Source organism: Triticum urartu, chromosome 7A (assembly GCF_056163025.1).
Source record: "Triticum urartu cultivar PI428250 chromosome 7A, HENAU_Tu73, whole genome shotgun sequence".
Lineage (NCBI taxonomy): Eukaryota > Viridiplantae > Streptophyta > Magnoliopsida > Poales > Poaceae > Triticum > Triticum urartu.
Window position 1 is genome coordinate 163,450,121 of NC_141879.1, and position 19,074 is coordinate 163,469,194.

Consider the following 19,074-nt stretch of genomic DNA (forward strand, 5'->3'; position numbering starts at 1 on the left):
TGTATCTCTCAACGGTATGTTAGCAATCTCCACGTGACACTTCTTCAGCTGAGAAACGTGGAACACATCATGAACTCCTGACAATCCTTCGGGCAATTCCAACTTGTAGGCCACTTCTCCCATACATTCCAAAACTCGATATGGTCCTACAAATCGTGGTGCTAACTTCCCTTTAACTCCAAAACACTCTGTTCCTCGAAGTGGAGATACTCGAAGATAAGCTCTATCTCCAACTTCGTAAACTGTCTCCTTGCGTTTAGAATCTGCATAACTTTTCTGTCTGGACTGGGCTACCTTGAGCCTATCGCGAATCAGCTTCACCTTCTGTTCAGACTCTTTAATTCAAGTCAGGCCCAAACAACTGACGGTCTCCAACTTCGTCCCATGACAATGGTGTCCTGCACCTCCTTCCATACAAGGCTTCGAAAGGGGCCATCTTTAAACTGGTTTGGTAACTGTTGTTGTAAGAGAACTCTGCATATGGCAAATTGTCGTCCCAACTAGATCCATAATCTAGCACACAAGCTCTCAGCATATCCTCCAAAATCTGATTTACCCTCTCGGTCTGTCCATCTATCTATGGATGAAAAGCTGTGCTGAATTCTAGCCTGGTACCCAAAGTTTCATGCAACTGCTTCTAGAACTTTGAGGTAAACTGGGTTCCTCTATCTGATATGATACTCCTTGGAACTCCATGCAGACATACGATCCTGGTCATGTATATCTTTGCCAACTTAGCACTGGTGTAAGTGGTCTTTACTGGGATGAAATGAGCTACTTTCGTCAGTCGATCAACTACAACCCAAATTGAGTCATAGCCTGAACGAGTCCTGGGCAATCCCGTGATAAAATCCATGCCTAGCTTATCCCACTTCCATTCGGGTATCGGCAATGGTTGTAACAATCCTGCTGGCTTCTGATGCTCTGCCTTTACTCTCTGACATACATCACAAACTGCTACATACTCCGCAATATCCTTCTTCATTCCGGTCCACCAGAAAATATCCTTCAAATCCAGATACATCTTGGTATTTCCTGGATGAATTGAATATGGTGAATCGTGTGCCTCTTGCAAAATCAACTTCCTGATCTCCGGGTCATTGGGCACGTAAACGCAGTCTTCAAACCATAAGGTGTCGTGATCATCCTCACGAAATCCTTTAGCTTTTCCTTTGCTCAGTTTCTCCTTTATAGCGGCAATCTCTTTGTCAGCTTTCTGAGCTTCTCTGATTCTATCCATCAAAGTTGACCGAATCTCCAACGCTGCTACATAGCCTCTCGGAAATATTTCCAAACATAGTTCACGAAGATTTTCTGCTAACTCTATGTGTATTTCTCCCATCATTAATGTATTGACATGGCTCTTGTGGCTTAATGCGTCAGCTACTACATTAGCCTTTCCGGGGTGATAATGCAATTTCATATCATAATCCTTGATAAGCTCCAACCATCTCCTTTGTCTGAGATTTAACTCCTTTTGTGTGAAAATGTACTTCAAACTCTTATGATCCGTGTACACCTCACAATGATTTCCAATGAGAAAATGCCTCCATGTTTTCAAGGCATGCACTACGGCTGCTAACTCCAAATCATGCGTAGCATAATTTAACTCATGGGGCTTCAGTTGTCTTGAGGCATATGAAACAACTCTTCCTTCCTGCATAAGCACTGCTCCAAGTCCTCGACGTGAAGCGTCGCAATACACCTCATAATCCTTGGTCTGGTCTGGCAAAATCAACACTGGTGAGGTAACTAAGCGTTTCTTCAACTCCTAGAAACTAGTCTCGCACTCCTCCGTCCATATGAACTTGGTATCCTTCTTTAATAACTCTGTCATAGGCTTCGCAATCTTTGAGAAATTCTCAATAAATCTCCGGTAGTATCCTGCGAGTCCAAGAAAACTCTGGATCTCTCCAACTGTTGTTGGGGCTTCCCACTTGGTCACGGTTTCAACTTTAGCGGGATCTGCTGCTATACCTTCACCAGATATAACATGTTCGAGGAATCCTACTTCCTTCAACCAAAACTCACATTTGCTGAACTTGGCATATAATTGATGTTCTCTGGGTTTTCCAAACGCAAATGCTCCTTATGCTCCTCTTCATTCTTCGAATAAACCAGGATATCATCAATGAACACTACGACGAACTTATCCAAAAACTTCATAAACACTTTGTTCATCATGTTCATAAAATAGGCAGGTGCGTTAGTCAGACCAAATGACATAACGGTATACTCATATAGCCCTTATCTGGTAGTAAAGGCTGTCTTCGGAATATCCTATTCTCTAATCTTCAACTGGTGGTATCCTGATCGCAGATCGATCTTGGAAAATACCTTAGCTCCTTGCAATCAATCAAACAGATCGTTGATCATTGGTAATGGGTACTTGTTCTTGATCGTTACTTCATTCAATCCTCGATAATCCACAACCATCCTTAACGATCCATCCTTCTTCTCCACTAGAAGTACTAGCGATCCCCAAGGTGAAGAACTTGGGCGAATAAATCCCTTATCCAGTAACTCCTTAATCTGCTTCTTAATTTCCACCAAATCCTTTGCTGGCATCCTATATGGTCTCTTTGATATTAGCCCTGTGCCTGGCAATAGCTCAATCAAAAACTCAATATCTCTATCTGGTGGCATGCCTGGCAACTCCTCTAGAAATACATCAGGGAAATCCCTTACCACTGGTACTTCCTCTTGCACAGCTCCTGTTAAGAAATTTACTTGAGTCCTCTTTGGCACATGTCGGGATACATACTTGATCCTTCTCCCTTCTGGGGTGGTAAGCAAAATTGACTTACTAGCACATTCAATATTCCCTTCATACTTTGATAACCAATCCATGCCTAATATCACATCCAATCCTTGAGATTCCAATACTATTATGTCTAACGGAAAAGCATAGCTACCAATCCTTAATGGTAACCGATCACACCATAGACTAGCCACATATTCTGCTCCGGGCGAGGTTACTAACATGGGTGACCTAAGGGCTTGGGTTGGTAGGTTATACTTATCCACAAATCCCCTTGAGATGTATGAATGCGATGCACCAGTATCAAAAAGAACGAGTGCAGTAAATGACTTAACCAAAAACTTACCTATTACTTCATCGGGCTGAGCTTCAACCTCCTCCACGCTAACGTGGTTCACCTGTCCCCTGTTGAAAGGGTTCGGCTTCTTCCCAGAACCTCCATTGCTAATTCCATTTTGTAATTCAGGACATTCATTGGCATAATGTCCTGTCTTTGATCACTTAAAACAAGTGACTTGACTTAGGTCCTTGGCTGGGGGTGAGGGGTTTGTGCGGTTCTGGCCGTTGCTTCCTCCATTGCCATTACCATTCTTGGTGCCATTGTGATTGTGTGAGCTACCTCCTCCATGGGTATGCTGAAAGTGTCCTCCCGGTCTAGCGGTAAAACATGTGATTCTCAATTTGTTGCTGCTTCCCTTCAATCATGAGAGTACGATCTACCAACTCCTGGTAGTTGTTGAAGGTGGCTACCATCAACTGCGTGCTCAACTCATCATTCAGTCCTTCCAGAAACTTCTCTTTCTTAGCTGCATCCGTAGCGACGTCATCTGGGGCATAACATGCTAACTTACTAAATTCCTCCACATACTGGCCAACTGTCCGTCCTCCTTGGCGCAAGTTACGAAACTCACGCTTCTTCATGGCCATAGCTCCTGCTGAAACATGGGCAGTACAAAAAGCCTGCTGAAACTGGTCCCATGTGATAGTGTCAACTGGGAAAGTGGCTGTGAAATTCTCCCACCATGATGCCGCAGGTCCTTCTAGCTGATGTGCGGCAAACTTCACCTTCTCCGCATCTGTGCATCCTGCTGTGGTCAACTCCCTAGCTATCTTGCGGAGCCAATCATCTGCTACTTTCGGCTCGGTGCTACTGGAAAACACCGGCGGATTTAGCCTAAGAAAACGGGCTAAGTGGTCAACAGGTGGTGGTGGTGGGTTGTTGTTATTGTTCCCCTGATTCTGATTCTGGACTAGTAACTGCATCAATGTGTTCTGCTGCTGGATCAACTGGGTGAGCTCCGGTGGGAAAGCAAATCCGGGGTCACGTCTCGGAGGCATCTGTGGGTTTAGAAAAGATGAGATATAAGAATAGAGGGGTCTAAAGAGAAAACACTACCCATATGCACATGAGGCAAAAGCAAACAATTCACTTCAATCAATCGAACAAAGGCATACAATCGATCTAACTATCGTAGAAGTGCTCGGACTACTATATTTACATGGGGGACTACTACTACTGATGAGGTGGTCTACTAGAAATATTCTTCAGTTGCAGACTCCATGATATCTGCTCCAGCTTCATCAACATAGTCATCATTGCTACTATCTGCTTCCGAGTCGGTGCCGTCGATGATGATGTAGTCTTCCGGGATAATTTCCCGAGGTTCTTCGTCTTCATCTACTGGCGTAGGGCCTCCCATAAATATTCCAATCTTCTTGATCAGGTCGTCATTCTTCTCCACCAATACTTCAATTTCTTCTTCATAATCTTCACGTGTAGCCTTGAGTTCTTCCTCCAGTTCCTTGATTCTTGTCTTAGCCTTCTTCAGATCTATCATGTCGGCGCACATCTGGTTCTCCTGTCGTCGAATGTGCTGGTTTAGCTCCTGGATAAAAGCTGCGATTGATCTATCCTTCCTGGTGCTGATCATCTCCCAGTGTTCATCTCGGCGCCCACAAATCTGGTAGATAATATCCTTGAGATCCTTGCGGTAGACTTCTCCAATGCGTCCCATGGCGATGTGAGCTGCCATGCTCTTTCCTAGATTCCAAGTTGGTGCATCAAAACAAAACTCTATGGGCTCAGTGACTGGCATGAACGTCCTTCCTGGAACTTGAACTTGAATCATCCAGCGCTCTTCTTCAGGTAAAGTGGCGTTGTAGGTTCCTGTGAAGCTTGGTACTCCTATGTTCAAGTATCTAGTGACTTCCTTCAAGTGTCGTCCAAAGGGTGTATCTTCATTCAGTTGTGTGAACTTGTTCCTTGCATCCGCCATCCTAAAGAGTAGAAAAGATGAGGAGTCAGAGAAGAAGAGAGTGAATAGTGATCTAGGTCTTTTAGCTTAGTGGTCGTGTCCTACAGTCAGCGTGTGCTCTGATACCATCTCTGTAGCGACCAGACCTCAAACAGTCTGATCTCTGTGCTCCGGTGTCATCCCTGGATCAGTAATGCTGACACCACACAGTACTCGGAGGATCTATAGCAGAGTAGCAATCACACACTTATTACATCGAGTGTCTCATAAGAGAACTTATTACAAAAATATGGCTTAAGGCCATCTAATAACGATAACAGCGGAAGGCTTGGAAGATAAGTGAGTCCATCAACTCCAACGGCAGCACTGAGTATAGAACCACGACCTAAAACTCCTTAATCATCATCTGAAAAGTCTGCAACATTAACGTTGCAGCCCGAAAACGGGTCAACACATGGAATATGCTGGCAAGGTAACACATAGAGAGTAATGGAATGAAACTACTATACTATATGCATATTTGGCTGGTGGAAAGCTCTATGGTTACAATTTTGCATAAAGCCAATTTTTCCCTACTTCAAAGGAATAAAATTTATTTAACTATCATGGTAGTTGTTAAACATTGAGAATGGTTGACATCATTCTCAATCCCAATTAAGCATCATCATTAAACATAACCCAACAAAATTAATTTAGAGTAACATGTTGAGATTCACATGAAAATCCAAGTACTAGATACTCAAGATGTCCATAACCGGGGACACGGCTAATCATGATTAGTTTATTACACTCTGCAGAGGTTTGCGCACTTTTCCCCACAAGACTCGATCGCCTCCATTTGGTTTCTCGCACTACAGGGTGTTTGAGAAGACGGATGACCGAGACATAGTCTTTCAGAAGCGCTAGCACCTTACGATCGGGTAGACCGTACCACCTACACCCCCTACATCTGCTAGTCTACCACTGTAAGAGTTCGCACAACTTAGTCAACTATGCTAGAGCCCATAATAGCTTGTGGCTGCACACAGAAGTTTCTAGTATGAATAGTCTTATGGTCCCTGAGCCTGGGTGGCGGTCCAAAAGAAAACAGGCAAGTCCTGGAATACCCAGGTGCCTCAATCCACCCAGATGTGTGTTTAAGTTGCCACCTTAGATAAACTATTAATTAATAATCTCACATCTGTCATGGATTTCACTCACCCAATCCACGTCTACTAGCATAGCATGGCATAATAAGCAAACGTAGAAGTAACTCCCAAAGGTTTGAAAATAAACAGGTAATAGGTACTACCTCATCTACTTCCCATCCCACAATTTAATTATATCCTAATCATGCAATGTGTGAGGATTGATCTAATGCAATAAAACTGGGTAGTAGAGAAGGTATGATCAAAGTGTTACTTGCCTTGCTGATGATCCGGGAAACCTAGCGATTCGAAGTAACAGGCTGCGCACTCCGGATACTCTATCGCAAACAAACAAGCGAGCATACAATAAGTACTCACCTAATGCACAGGTAAAACTCAAATAAGAGATCTAACCAGAAGGTTCAACTTAAGAACTCCGGTTGGCAAAAGAATCAAATCGAACGAAGCAACGAAAGTCAAACGGCGAAAGAAAACAACTTCGTTCTAGAAATCTGGATCTAGGGCAAATTTTACAGTAGCAAAATCTCGTTTAAGTTGGTTAAACGGATAGAGGGTTTCGAGACGAAACTCTAGGCACTTGAATCGCCTGATTCCGATAAACGAGCGAAAAGTTAAACTAAAACGAAAATCGAATCAGGATTCGCGATCAGAAAAATCGCGGATTTAATCCGAGAAAAGAAAACTGACGAAAAGTTAACCGAACGGACGTTCGTTAATAGAAACTAACCGGTCAACACGTTCGCTAAAATGAACGGATCGGTGAACGTTCAGTAATTAAATAAACCAGAGAAAAAAAACCGATCTAGGGTTTCTAAAAAAATAAACCGAGGCGGTTTTTTTATAAAAAAAACCGAACGGCGAACGACGGCGGCTATACCTCCGGCGAGGCACTCCGGCGGGCGGGGCGGGGCTCCGGCGGGTCGGCGGGGGTGCGGCGGGGTGCGGCGCGGCGACATGAGGCGGCGGGCGGCGGCGGCACGGGCGGCGGGGCGGCTGCGCGGCTCGGCGGGCGGCTCGGGGCGGGGTGGGGTGAGGTGAGGGCGGCGGGGGTCCGGTATTTAAGGAGGGGGGGTGTGCTGCCTTGGGGAAGGGGCACGGCGGGGCGGCTCCGAGCCGGACTCGGGCGGCGGCGGCGGCTCCAGTCTCCTGGAGGGAGACGGCAGGCGGCGGGGTGGGCCGTCGGCTGGGCCTTGGCCCAGGCGGCGCGCGGCGCGTTTTTTTTTAAATATTCCACTCGGAAGAAAAAGAATAAAAAGAAATACTAAACGGACCCCAAAAATTCCGAAATAAATTTTCACGGGCTTCTAAAATCAAGACTCACAAGGTGAACATTTATTTGGGACCTAAATGAAATTTTGAAAAACGCACTTTTTCCTAAATTCAAATAAAACACCGAAAAACTCCGAAATAAACTCTTATTTGATTTTATTATTAAATCCTCATTATTTCTTTATTTTGGGAAAGTCATTTTATTCCCTCTCTCATAGTTTTGTAATAGAAATAATTGATGATAAAATAAATAAAATCAAATGATCCTATTCTCAAATTTTGAGAAAACTCAAATATGAAAATAACAAAATCCCCAACTCTCTCCATGAGTCATTGAGTTGCTTAGAATTTCTAGGATCAACCAAAATGCAAAATAAATATGATATGCATTGATGATCTAATGTATAACATTCCAAATTGAAAATTTGGGATGTTACACCTTCCTCGATAACTTCCAAGGCACATATGTTCGACCTCCGGACGCTGATGACTTAAGCCATATAGTTCAACAGCCTGGAGAGTACGCCAGGAAATTCTGGACTAGGTTCTTAACTAAAAAGAACCAAATCGTCGATTGTCCGGATGCCAAAGCCCTAGCAGCCTTCAAACACAGCATCCGCGATGAATGGCTCGCTCGCCACCTTGGCCAAGAAAAGCCAAATTCCATGGCAGCTCTCACGACACTCATGACCCGCTTTTGTGCGGGTGAGGACAGTTGGTTTGCCCATAGGAAAAACAACGCAAGTGACATCGGCACCCCTGAAGCTAAAACTAGCAAAGACAAGTATCGACGCAACAGATACATGCGTCGAAACAACAGTGATAACACTGAGGACACGGCAGTCAATGCCGGATTCAGGGTCTCTAAGTTCGGTCAGCGGAAGAAGCCGTTCCAAAAGAACAACTTAGGCCCACCCAGCTTGGACCGCATACTTGATCGTCCGTGCCAGATTCATGGCACCCCAGACAAACCGCCCAATCATACAAATAGAGATTGCTGGGTTTTTAAACAGGCCGGCAAATTAAACGCCGAAAACAGGGGAAATGGATCGCAAAGCGAGGACGATGACGAAGAGCCCCAGCAATGAAACACATGGGGGCACAAGAAGTTTCCCCCTCAGGTCAAAATGGTGAACATGATATACACTACTCACATCCCCAAGAGGGAGCGCAAGCATGTGCTCAGGGATGTCTACGCGATAGAGCCACTCGCACCAAAATTTAATCCATGGTCGTCATGCCCGATCACTTTTGATCGCCGGGATCATCCGACCAGTATCCGTCACGGTGGCTCAGCCGCACTGGTCCTAGACACAATAATTGATGGGTTCCACCTGACTCGCGTCCTTATGGACGGAGGTAGTAGCCTCAATTTGCTCTATCAGGATACGGCGCGAAAAATGGGCATTAACCCATCTCGGATCAAGCCCACCAGGACTACCTTCAAAGGAGTCGTACCAGGTGTAGAGGCCCGCTGTATGGGCTCAATCATGATAGAGGTTGTCTTCGGATCTCCAGACAACTTCTAAAGCGAGGAGTTAATCTTCGATATCGTTCCCTTTCGCAGCGGCTATCACACACTGCTCGGACGAACCGCGTTTGCTCAATTCAACGCAGTACCACACTATGCTTATCTCAAGCTCAAGATGCCCGGTCCACGCGGCGTCATAACAGTCAACGGAAATACAGAACGCTCCCTCCGTATAGAAGAGCACACAGCTGCCTTAGCAGTAGAAGTATAGAGCGGCCTTCTCAAGAAGAACCTTAATTCGGCTGCCGAGCCTACGGACACCGTTAAGAGGGTCCGAACTACTCTGTAGCAGGAGAGCTCGGCTCGTTAGGAGCTCGACTAGCAATCCGGCCTCCGTCGTAGTTCCGATCAAATGGTGGCATTCGTGCCGTGCATACATAACTACGCACTTAAAATCCCATGGGCATTGATGGAGACACATAGCTAGCTTGTGGTCCATAGTACGGCTCAACCAACGTTGGATACACATATACTTTCACTTTTACTTGTTTACTTTTCAGGTCTCAATCCCACAGACACCATCTGATGGCCTGGTCATCCGTCCTCTTAAAGGATAAACACATCAAGACGGCGAGAAATGCAGACATATGGGGGACTTTTTAGGTGATTCCGTTAACGATAACTTTCCTGTTTTTCAGGACCCACATGCAGCTCTCCCTTGGTTTCGGCATGTCAAATAGCCTGTTGCTTATCGCACTACCTATATCAATGAGCTTTGACGTACTAATTAAATTACAATGAGAACAGTTTGTGGCTGGAGCTGTAGGACTCCAACTTTTTTTACCTTCGTACCTTTTCTGTTTTCTTTCCTTTTTTTCAGCTCCCCTGTGGATAATCCTATCAGGCAGCACCCGTACACTTTGGTACACTTGATGTTTGCCAGGGGCTTCATAACACCCCACATTATGGCAACAAAAGTCTGAACACTTTTTATAAGTATAGTTCGGCACCCCGAATTTAGCATTATATGCACTGGCTCCGAATCATGTCTTTGGTCAATAGTTGGGTTGCCCGGCTCCTGTGCTTGCTACCTTACGTTCCGCTATATCGGCTAAGGTAGTAAAGGGAGAACTACTGTGATTGTGTCTTGGTTTATCCAAAGGAGCACCTCAGTAGAGAAAGCCGAAAACTGACTGTCATGATACGGCGAGAGCCGGTCAGCTGTTCGGAGGTTGCAAATCGTTGGAGAATTTTTCCGCATTACGCGAAGGATTGGTACTTCCCGATCAGACGCTTATAGCACTCAAGTTTGGATACTAGGGGTGCGCCCATGTTTTTATTGTCGCACTCCTATGGCTAAGTGAGGGCGATACAGCCGCATAGTCTAGTTGCCTGGTTCGTTGCGCTAAACAACTCCTTCAAGGACCATCTAATTGGATCAAGATTGTTTAGATTCCATCCCGAACACACTCATACTACCTACATGGGGGCAGAAGCCGACGACTGGTTAACCCTCAGATTTTATACAACACGGCCGCACAGGAAGTACAAATTTAAAAACATAACAAGCATTATATTGCATAAACACTTTGTTTTATCATACATGGCAGAGGGAAATCACATACATTCATTCAAAGATAGTATCTTTCGCACAGTGATCCGCAACAATGTGGGATCCCTCCAGGACACCATCAAAATACAACTCGAGTTGGCGGTGCTCCTTGCCCTCAGATGGCCCCTCGGTCATGAGCTTCTTGGCATCCATCTTCGCCCAGTGCGTCTTGACGCGGGCAAAGGCCATCTATGCACCTTCGATACAGACCGACCGCTTTATAACCTCAAGCCGGGGGCAGGCATCCACAAGCCGCTTCACAAGTCCAAAGTAGATGCTAGGTATGGGCGCAGCAGGCCATAGCCGAACTATCAGCTCCTTCATGGCTAGCTCGGCCACCTTGTGCAGCTCGACCGGCTGTTTTAGCTGGTCGTTGAAGGACACCAGATGTTCGGGCACAAGATATTGAGACCAGAACAACTTCTTCGTAGAACTCCCCTCCTTGGCTCGATAGAACTCGACAGTGTCTGATACGCTGTGTGGCAAATTCGTAAACACCCTAGGAGAGCTCCAAATTCGGGTAAGTAAAAGGAACGCTTCCTTCACAGACTTGCTTTGCATAATGAAAGCCTTACCTGCCGCGACCTTCCGGGGCGCCTGGATTTCCTGAAGGGCGCTCTGGGCTTTGGCTCGAGCCTCTTGCACACTCTGGAGGGCCTTCGCAAGTTCAAACGCTTGCGTCTTGGAATCACGCTCCAAGGACTCGCACTTCTTGACGGTGTCCTGGAGCTCTTGCTGAACCTCGCCGACCCGGGCCTCGTGCTTCTCGCGCGTGACGCGTTCCTTGGCCGCTTTGTCCTCGGCCTTCTCTAATGCCTTCTTGAGGGCCGCCACCTCGGCCGTGTCCCCTAATAAAGTTCATGGCACTTTAGTCAGCATGAACCATTCATCCTTCCTAAACATACACGCAGGTTACTGCATACCTCTGTTGTCCTCCAGCTGCTTCTTCGCGAGGCCGAGCTCTTTCTCGGCCCGCTCCAGGCTCTGCTTTAGTTCGGAGACCTCCACGGTGTGAGCAGCAGCAGCCAGCAGCGATGCCTGCTTATTCAGATAGACATATTATGTTAGACTCCTGTGAAAATTATTTTGATCCCCTATTCGGCTTTTCCTTTCCGGACACCGAATAGAGCATCAGGGGCTACTGTCCACATTGTTATATTTTTCCTACAATTGTTACCTCAAAGCCTGTTAAAAGGCTAGTGCAGGCCTCGGTCAGTCCGCTTTTTGTGGACTGAACCTTTTCGATCACCATACCCATAAGGGCACGGTGCTCATCCACAACGGAGGCGCCTCATAGCGCTTCCAGCAGATTGTCCAGTGCCTCTGGTTGGACAGAGGTCATCAGTGGAACAGGCACACCTCCTCCTTTCGGAGAAGGCCGTTCGCTAGACTCCGGAGCCATGTAGGTCTCCGAAATGGTATCCGTCTGAGGGCCAAAGAGAACTTGGCCCCCACTGCCAGTCCCCATGGGGGCTTTTCCCCCCATGTGTCCGGCAGCCAAGAAGTCATCCTGCGGCGCCACCTTAGCGATTTCTAGAATCTCCCCTGGTCTGAAAGATCCTTTGGGATGCCACCTCGTCATCACCCTTGGGTGAAGCAGAATGAGCGGGCGGCGGGGACATACTAGCCATCTCCTTTGAGTCTAGCGAATCCTCTGTTGAGGATCGCGGGGAGCTGTCGCGGGCCATACTGTAATGGCATAGTTTAAACATATCAATATTATAAACTGGAAAGGCCAGGTATTGGGAGGTGCATAGGGTTTTGGTACTTACGAGGCAGCCCGAGGCTTGGTCCGGGGCATTCGCTCCGGACTGCTTTCGACATCCCATGCGGAGTTATCCGCAAGGGAGCCCTTCCCCCTCTTGGGCGCCTTCGCCTCCAGATTAGTGGAGGCCTCCCTTTTCTTCTTTCCCCCTCCGAGGGGAAGCCGCCTTCTTCTTCCTCCTCACTATCGTCTTCGGTGACCGAAGAGTCAGTCTCGTCTTCGGATGACATGTCTGAAGCACCCTTCGGCAAAGGCCACTCCTGCTCCCTTTGGCCGTCTTCTTGGCCATCTTCTCCGGCACAACATAAGGTGCCGGAAATAGCATCTTCGTTAGGAGTGGGGTTTCCTCATCTTCGGGAAGTGGAGCTGGACAATTAATCTGCCCTGCTATGTCGATCGAGACCTGAAAATTGATAGGAATTCTTAGACTCCTTCCCAAAATATGCCAGTAAAGGCTATACCTTGAATACATGGAAGAACTTACCAAATTTGCCTAACGCTTTAATCTGAGCCCACGATCTGGTGTCTCGCCGGCCTTGAAGAGCAATTTCCAGATATCTTCGTGCATTGTGCCAAAGAGCTCGAGTAGCATCTGGTGCTTGGCTGGATCGAACTCCCACAAATAGCAAGTCCGGCGTTGGCATGGAAGGATCCGGCGAATGAGCCTAACCTAGATCACGTTAGCGAGTTCGATCATCTTGGTTATCATGTTCTAAACGCACGTCTGGAGCCCAGTCAGCTCGCTCGAAGAGCCCCAGGCGAGGCCCTTATCTTGCCAGGAGGTAAGTCACAGCAGAGCTCTGGATCAAAATTCGGGGGCCGCCGCCTAGTTGGTCTCGCGCGGCTCGGTGATGTAGAACCACCCTGATTGCCACCCCTTTACCGTCTCCACGAAGGAGGCTTCGGGCCATATAATGTTGGGCATCTTGCCCACCATGGCGCCTCCGCACTCTGCTTGTTGGCCTCTCACCACCTTCGGCTTTACATTGAAAGTCTTCAACCATAGGCCAAAGTGAGGCGGGATTCGGAGGAAGGCCTCGCAAACGACTATAAATGCTAAGATGTTGAGGATAAAGTTGGGGGCTAGATCATGGAAGTCCAGCCCGTAGTAAAACATCAGTCCGTGGGCAAATGGGTGGAGAGGGAATCCCAGCCCACGGACAAAATGTGCGAGGAATACAACCCTCTCATGGGGCTCTGAGGTAGGGACGATCTGTCCTTCGGCCGGGAGACGGTGAACAATCTCCTTGGCCAGGTATCCGACGTCTCAAAGCTCCTTGATGTCTTTCTTCTTGATAGAAGAAGCCATCCACTTGCCACCAACTCCGGATCTGGACATGGATGGAGTGTGTTCTCAGGCAGAGGAAGTTAGGGCTTGGGCGCTGGAGCTCTAGAATGGATGGGCAGAGGAAGAAGAAGGCAGGGGTGAGTGAGGACGAATCCTTATCCCCTTATAAGGGCCGCGAATATCAAACGCCTCCTTGCTCGCCTTAAAACTTGCCTATTCCCAAAGGCTGTGTAAACATCGCGTTTGGGTTACCCATGCCTGTATTGATGAAAATCCCGTAATAAGGGGGCACGATCTTTGCTTTGACAAGATGTGCCAATGGCAACCACGTCTCGAAACATGGAGCGGCAGGAAAAAAACTATTCGAAATTATGGACGGATGGACGTGATGTCATGTTGTAACAATTGTCAGCGGATTGGACTCGTGTATTATTATATTCTCTCTATGGTTGTGTGTGGTGTGTGTTACAGGTCCAGACACGATCAATTCGTCCGAAGACTATTTTGGAGTTCGGAAGAAGGAACCTGCCTTGCAATGCCGAAGACAACACTACACGTCGGATACCTTGTCATTGATGCCATGTTCAGGGGCTACTGAGGGAGTCCTGGACTAAGGGGTGCTCGGGCGTCCGGCCTGTTGGCCATGGGCCGGACTGATGGGCTGTGAAGATACGAAGGCCGAAGACTGCACCCGTGTCCGGATGGGACTCTCCTTGGCATGGAAGGCAAGCTTGGCGACCGAATATGTTGATTCCCCTCTTTGTAACCGACCTTGTGTAACCCTAGATACTTCTGTTGTCTATATAAACTGGAGGACTTAGTTCGGATAGGAGAGACTCATTATCATAGCCATACAAGCTAGACCTCTAGGGTTTAGCCATTACGATCTCGAGGTAGATCAACTCTTGTAATACTCATATTCATGAATATCAATCAAGCAGGACGTAGGATATTACCTCCATAGAGAGGGCCCGAACCTGTGTAAACATCGTGTCCCTTGTCTCTTGTTACCATCGACCTTAGATGCATAGTTCAGGACCCCCTACCCGAGATCCGCCGGTTTTGACACCGACAGTGGGGGAGACAGCTGCTCGACCTTGTCCGAACCTCCCTACGACACCGCCGCCTCCTTCTCTCGCTGCCAGCGTCACCGCAACTTCTGGGTGACGTCCTCCGCCTTGCAAGATGGAGCTAACGAAGGGACGCCAACGGAGAAGGCGGACGGTGTCTCCATCGCGGCGGTCGGGGACGGGCTGGATGACATCTACGATGGTGAATTGGGACCGTTGGTGAGGATGGGGAGCAAGTGTCGCGGACGGCTCGGGCTCGGGCACGGGAAAGGTTGGAGGGCGGCATGAGGAGGAGGACGGGTTTGGTGAATTTGATGCAATTTATGGTGAGGTTGAGCTGTCGGGTCCGACATGCCTGGGCCTTTAAGACCCGTTTAAGAAGCTCGTCTGGATAGAAATTTCATGACAGGTCAGTGACCGGACGGTCCGCCCAGCCATATGAGATGGGTAAGAAGCTCATGAAGCACCACTTGGAGGAGGAAAAAGTTTCTTCCTTTTTCCTGAAACTGGAGGAGAAAGAGTTGACCGCGCCAACACACGGCTGCTATCTGCGATGTGAACATAGACCGGCTTGGAGGAGGAAGAGTTTATAGCGTTTGACCAAGTTTATATATGCATTCTTTGTGCGTTTACTAGTTGAACAAAGGGCTATTTTCTATCATGATATAAAACAAATTAAATGATTGTAATTGACTATTTGGACAAAGGGGTATATGAAAACGTGCTTTGTACGTGCACACTTACTAATAGCTAGTACAATTAACCATTCCTGGTGTGCGCAGCCTGTACGTAGTGTCGCTCATCGCCTGCTCTCCAAATGCATGCACGAAGTCCCCACAATGGTGTTTCTACTTCAAACATACAAAGTGAAGACATATTAAGAGCAACCCAGCCGATATCGTAAGCCAAGCTGTCCCATAGAAAATGGTTGTTTTAGAGTTCCAGGGGAAAATGTGACCTGAACATCCCTACTCCTAGAGGGAGTTAATAGTCTCGTCTCACTCCCATTAACCCCTCGGCAAACCCTATATTACACTCGCGAACGTATGCAAAATGATATTTCGCTCCAGTGCAACTAATTTGGACGGGCTTATTTGACGCGTGCATTAACTCAATCAAATCGGCACTTTTTAAAACTACTTCATGCATTAACTCATTCAAATTGAATCTTAAGAAAATCACAACTAAATTAGTTGCCTCCCATTACTCATACCCAAATCAAACCAAATCTTGCCAAGGCATCAACTATAATCAAAGTTGGCCAACACATTTGACGTGTGCGTGTATTTTTATTTTTTTTTCCTTTTTTCTATGTTTCATTTTTTGTTTTCTTTTTTCCGTTTCATTTTTTCTGTGACCAATAGGTTGGTTTTGCTCGGCATGCTATCAGAATCAACACAGACTTGTACATCATGGTGAGTTGGTAGCATCACCTTCATTCCGGTTTAACCTCCCCCACAATTTTTTTCTTTCCCACCAATTTATTTAAACTGGTTTTAGCCACTCATCTATTTAATCCGGTTTTATCTACCAAATATAGTTGTTATGGAAAGAAGTCAATCACGGTGATCCCTAATCAATCTTTAAAGACCAGATGTATGGAAAGAAATCAATGTTTGCTAATACAAGGCACATTTATGAAAAGGAATCAATGTCAAATGCATCATGGATACATTCTTAAATTATTTGATTAAAGAGTTAATAGCTCTTGATATTTTACTATGGTTGTCGATATATCCATTCGCATATCACTCTTAGAAACACTTTTTGTTGGGATGAAACAAAATAAAGGAATAAAAATAGACTGATTTACCGGTAAAAAAGAAGTTGCCAAGGCAGCCTAGTGTGCAAGAAGATTTTGAATATGTATGTGAGATACAATTAATGCTGAATTACCAAAATATATATGCCCTTGTTGAAACGCACGGGCAGTTAACTAGCATAAGTGGTAAGTTACTTGAAGTGTCAGTATTATGTTTTGCTACAACAATTTAGTTGAATCTATCATTGACGTGAGATTATGTGGGATGTCCACTTGTCCTGTCAAAAATTATGTGGAAACATGTGGGCCTCCTACTTATATTATGCGATAGATACATATGTGGATCTTGATTGGAGTTGTGGTTGTTTTGCTAAGTTACGACTGTCTGAGCGAAACAATTTTCCTACTTTAAGAAATGTGACAAATTGCATTTCATTAGAGATGGATTTGCAGCAAATTGCATGAGCAAGCAATTCACATTCTTTTCATGAATTCACGTAGTTTTTTAGTTAGGATAGAAGGCTAAATGCATTTCTTGCTTGCTCAAGAGTTAATAACAGACACAGTCGTGTATCAGTTGCATGCTCAACAATGGACATCATATTTTTGTGGAATGCACGACATTCAACTATATGTTACAAGGTGGAAATGGCTGAGGAGCCATTAAATTTGCCCTCTTTTCTCGGGGGTATCACAGGCGGCACATGCCTTCTACCCGTTGATGGGGGTGGAGGATCGGAATGAACAGGGGGGTCAGGGTAAAGTGTGGGGCAGTTGGCGGGGGACTCCTCCTTGGTGGTTCGTGGAGAAGTACGGTGTGAAAGAGAGAGGGCGCCATGGTGAAGGTGAGGTGTGCGTCATCTGATTTTAAAGGAGAGGGATCCAACAAGGAATGTCCCGCTACGGCTAGAAACCAAGTGAAAAGAGGAGGGTCCGACAGAAAAAGGAAAGGGTGCATCATGGGGTGGGGTTTTCGTGTTGGGCCAAGTGTTGGAGATAACATGATGGATAGTACGGACAACCACATTCCCTGCGAGGGAGGGGCCAGGGCGAGGAGCGGAGCGGGTGGCAGATTGGCACGAACATAGGGGAGGGACTAGGGCGGAGAGTGGGGCGGTTAGTGGGGGACTCCTCCTTGACAGCCCATGGAGAAATACGGTGTGAAGGAGAGAGGGTGGCATGTCAAATGTGAGGTGGGCATCACCCGGTTTTAAAAGAGAGGGCTCCATTGAGAAATGTCTCTCTACGATAGAAAAACGAGTGGCGAGTGATGTCTACTACGAAACCTTCTTCTTGTAGATGTTGTTGGGCCTCCAAGTGCAGAGTTTTGTAGGACAGTAGCAAATTTCCGTCAAGTGGATGACCTAAAGTTTATCAATCCGTGGGAGGCGTAGGATGAAAATGGTCTCTCTCAAACAACCCTGTAACCAAATAACAAAGAGTCTCTTGTGTCGCCGACACACCCAATACAATGGTAAATTGTGTAGGTGCACTAGTTCGGCGAACAGATTGTGATACAAGTGTAATATGGATGGTAGATATAGGTTTTTGTAATCTGAAATATAGAAACAGAAAGGTAGAAAGTAACAAAAGTGAGCGAAAACGGTATTGCAAAGCTTGGAAACAAGGCCTACGGTTCATACTTTTACTAGTGCAACTTCTCTCAACAATGATAACATAATTAGATCATATGTCAATCCCTCAACGTGCAACAAAGAATCGTTCCAAAGTTTCTATCGGACAACGTAGGATGAAAACGTGCATCAACCCCTATGCATAGATTACCCCAATGTCACCACGGGAATCTGTAAGTTGAGTGCCAAAACATACATCAAGTGAACCAATAGAACATCCCATTGTCACCACAGATATTCCATTGCAAGACATACATCAAGTGTTCTCAAATCCAATACTCAATCCAACATAATGGAACCTCAAAAGCAAGACTGAATTCATCACAAGAAGGTAGAGGGGGAGAAACACCATATGATTCAACTATAGTAACAAAGCTCGCGGTACATCAAGATCGTGCCAAATCAAGAACACGAGAGAGAAAGAGAGCGAGAGATCGAACACATAGCTACTGGTATATACCCTCAGCCCTGAGGGTGAACTACTCCCTCCTCATCATGGAGAGTGTCAGGATGATGAAGATGGCCAGCGGTGATGGTTTCCCCCTCCAGCAGGGTGCCGGAACAGGATCCCGATTGATTTTTCGTGGCAACAGAGGCTTGCGACGGCGGAACTCATGATCTAGGTTCTGTTCTGGAGGTTCTTGGGATTTATAAGAGGCGTTGGCATCAGGAACAAGTCAAGGGGGCCCATGAGGAGCCCACAAGGACGGAGGGCGCGCCGTAGGGGGTGGGGGCGCCCTCCACCCTTGTGGATGCCTCGTGGCTCTTCTCCGATATATTTTCGTTTTAGTATTTTTTATATTTTCAAAAATAATCTCCAAAAAATTTCAGGTCAACTGGACTCAGTTTGATATTCTTTTTCCGCGAAACTCAAAAAATAAGGAAAAAGCAGAAACTGGCACATGGCTCTAGGTTAATAGGTTAGTCCCAAAAATCATATAAAATAGCATATAAATGCACATAAAACATCCAATATAGATAATATAATAGCATGGAACAATAAAAAATTATAGATACGTTGCAGACATATCAAGCATCC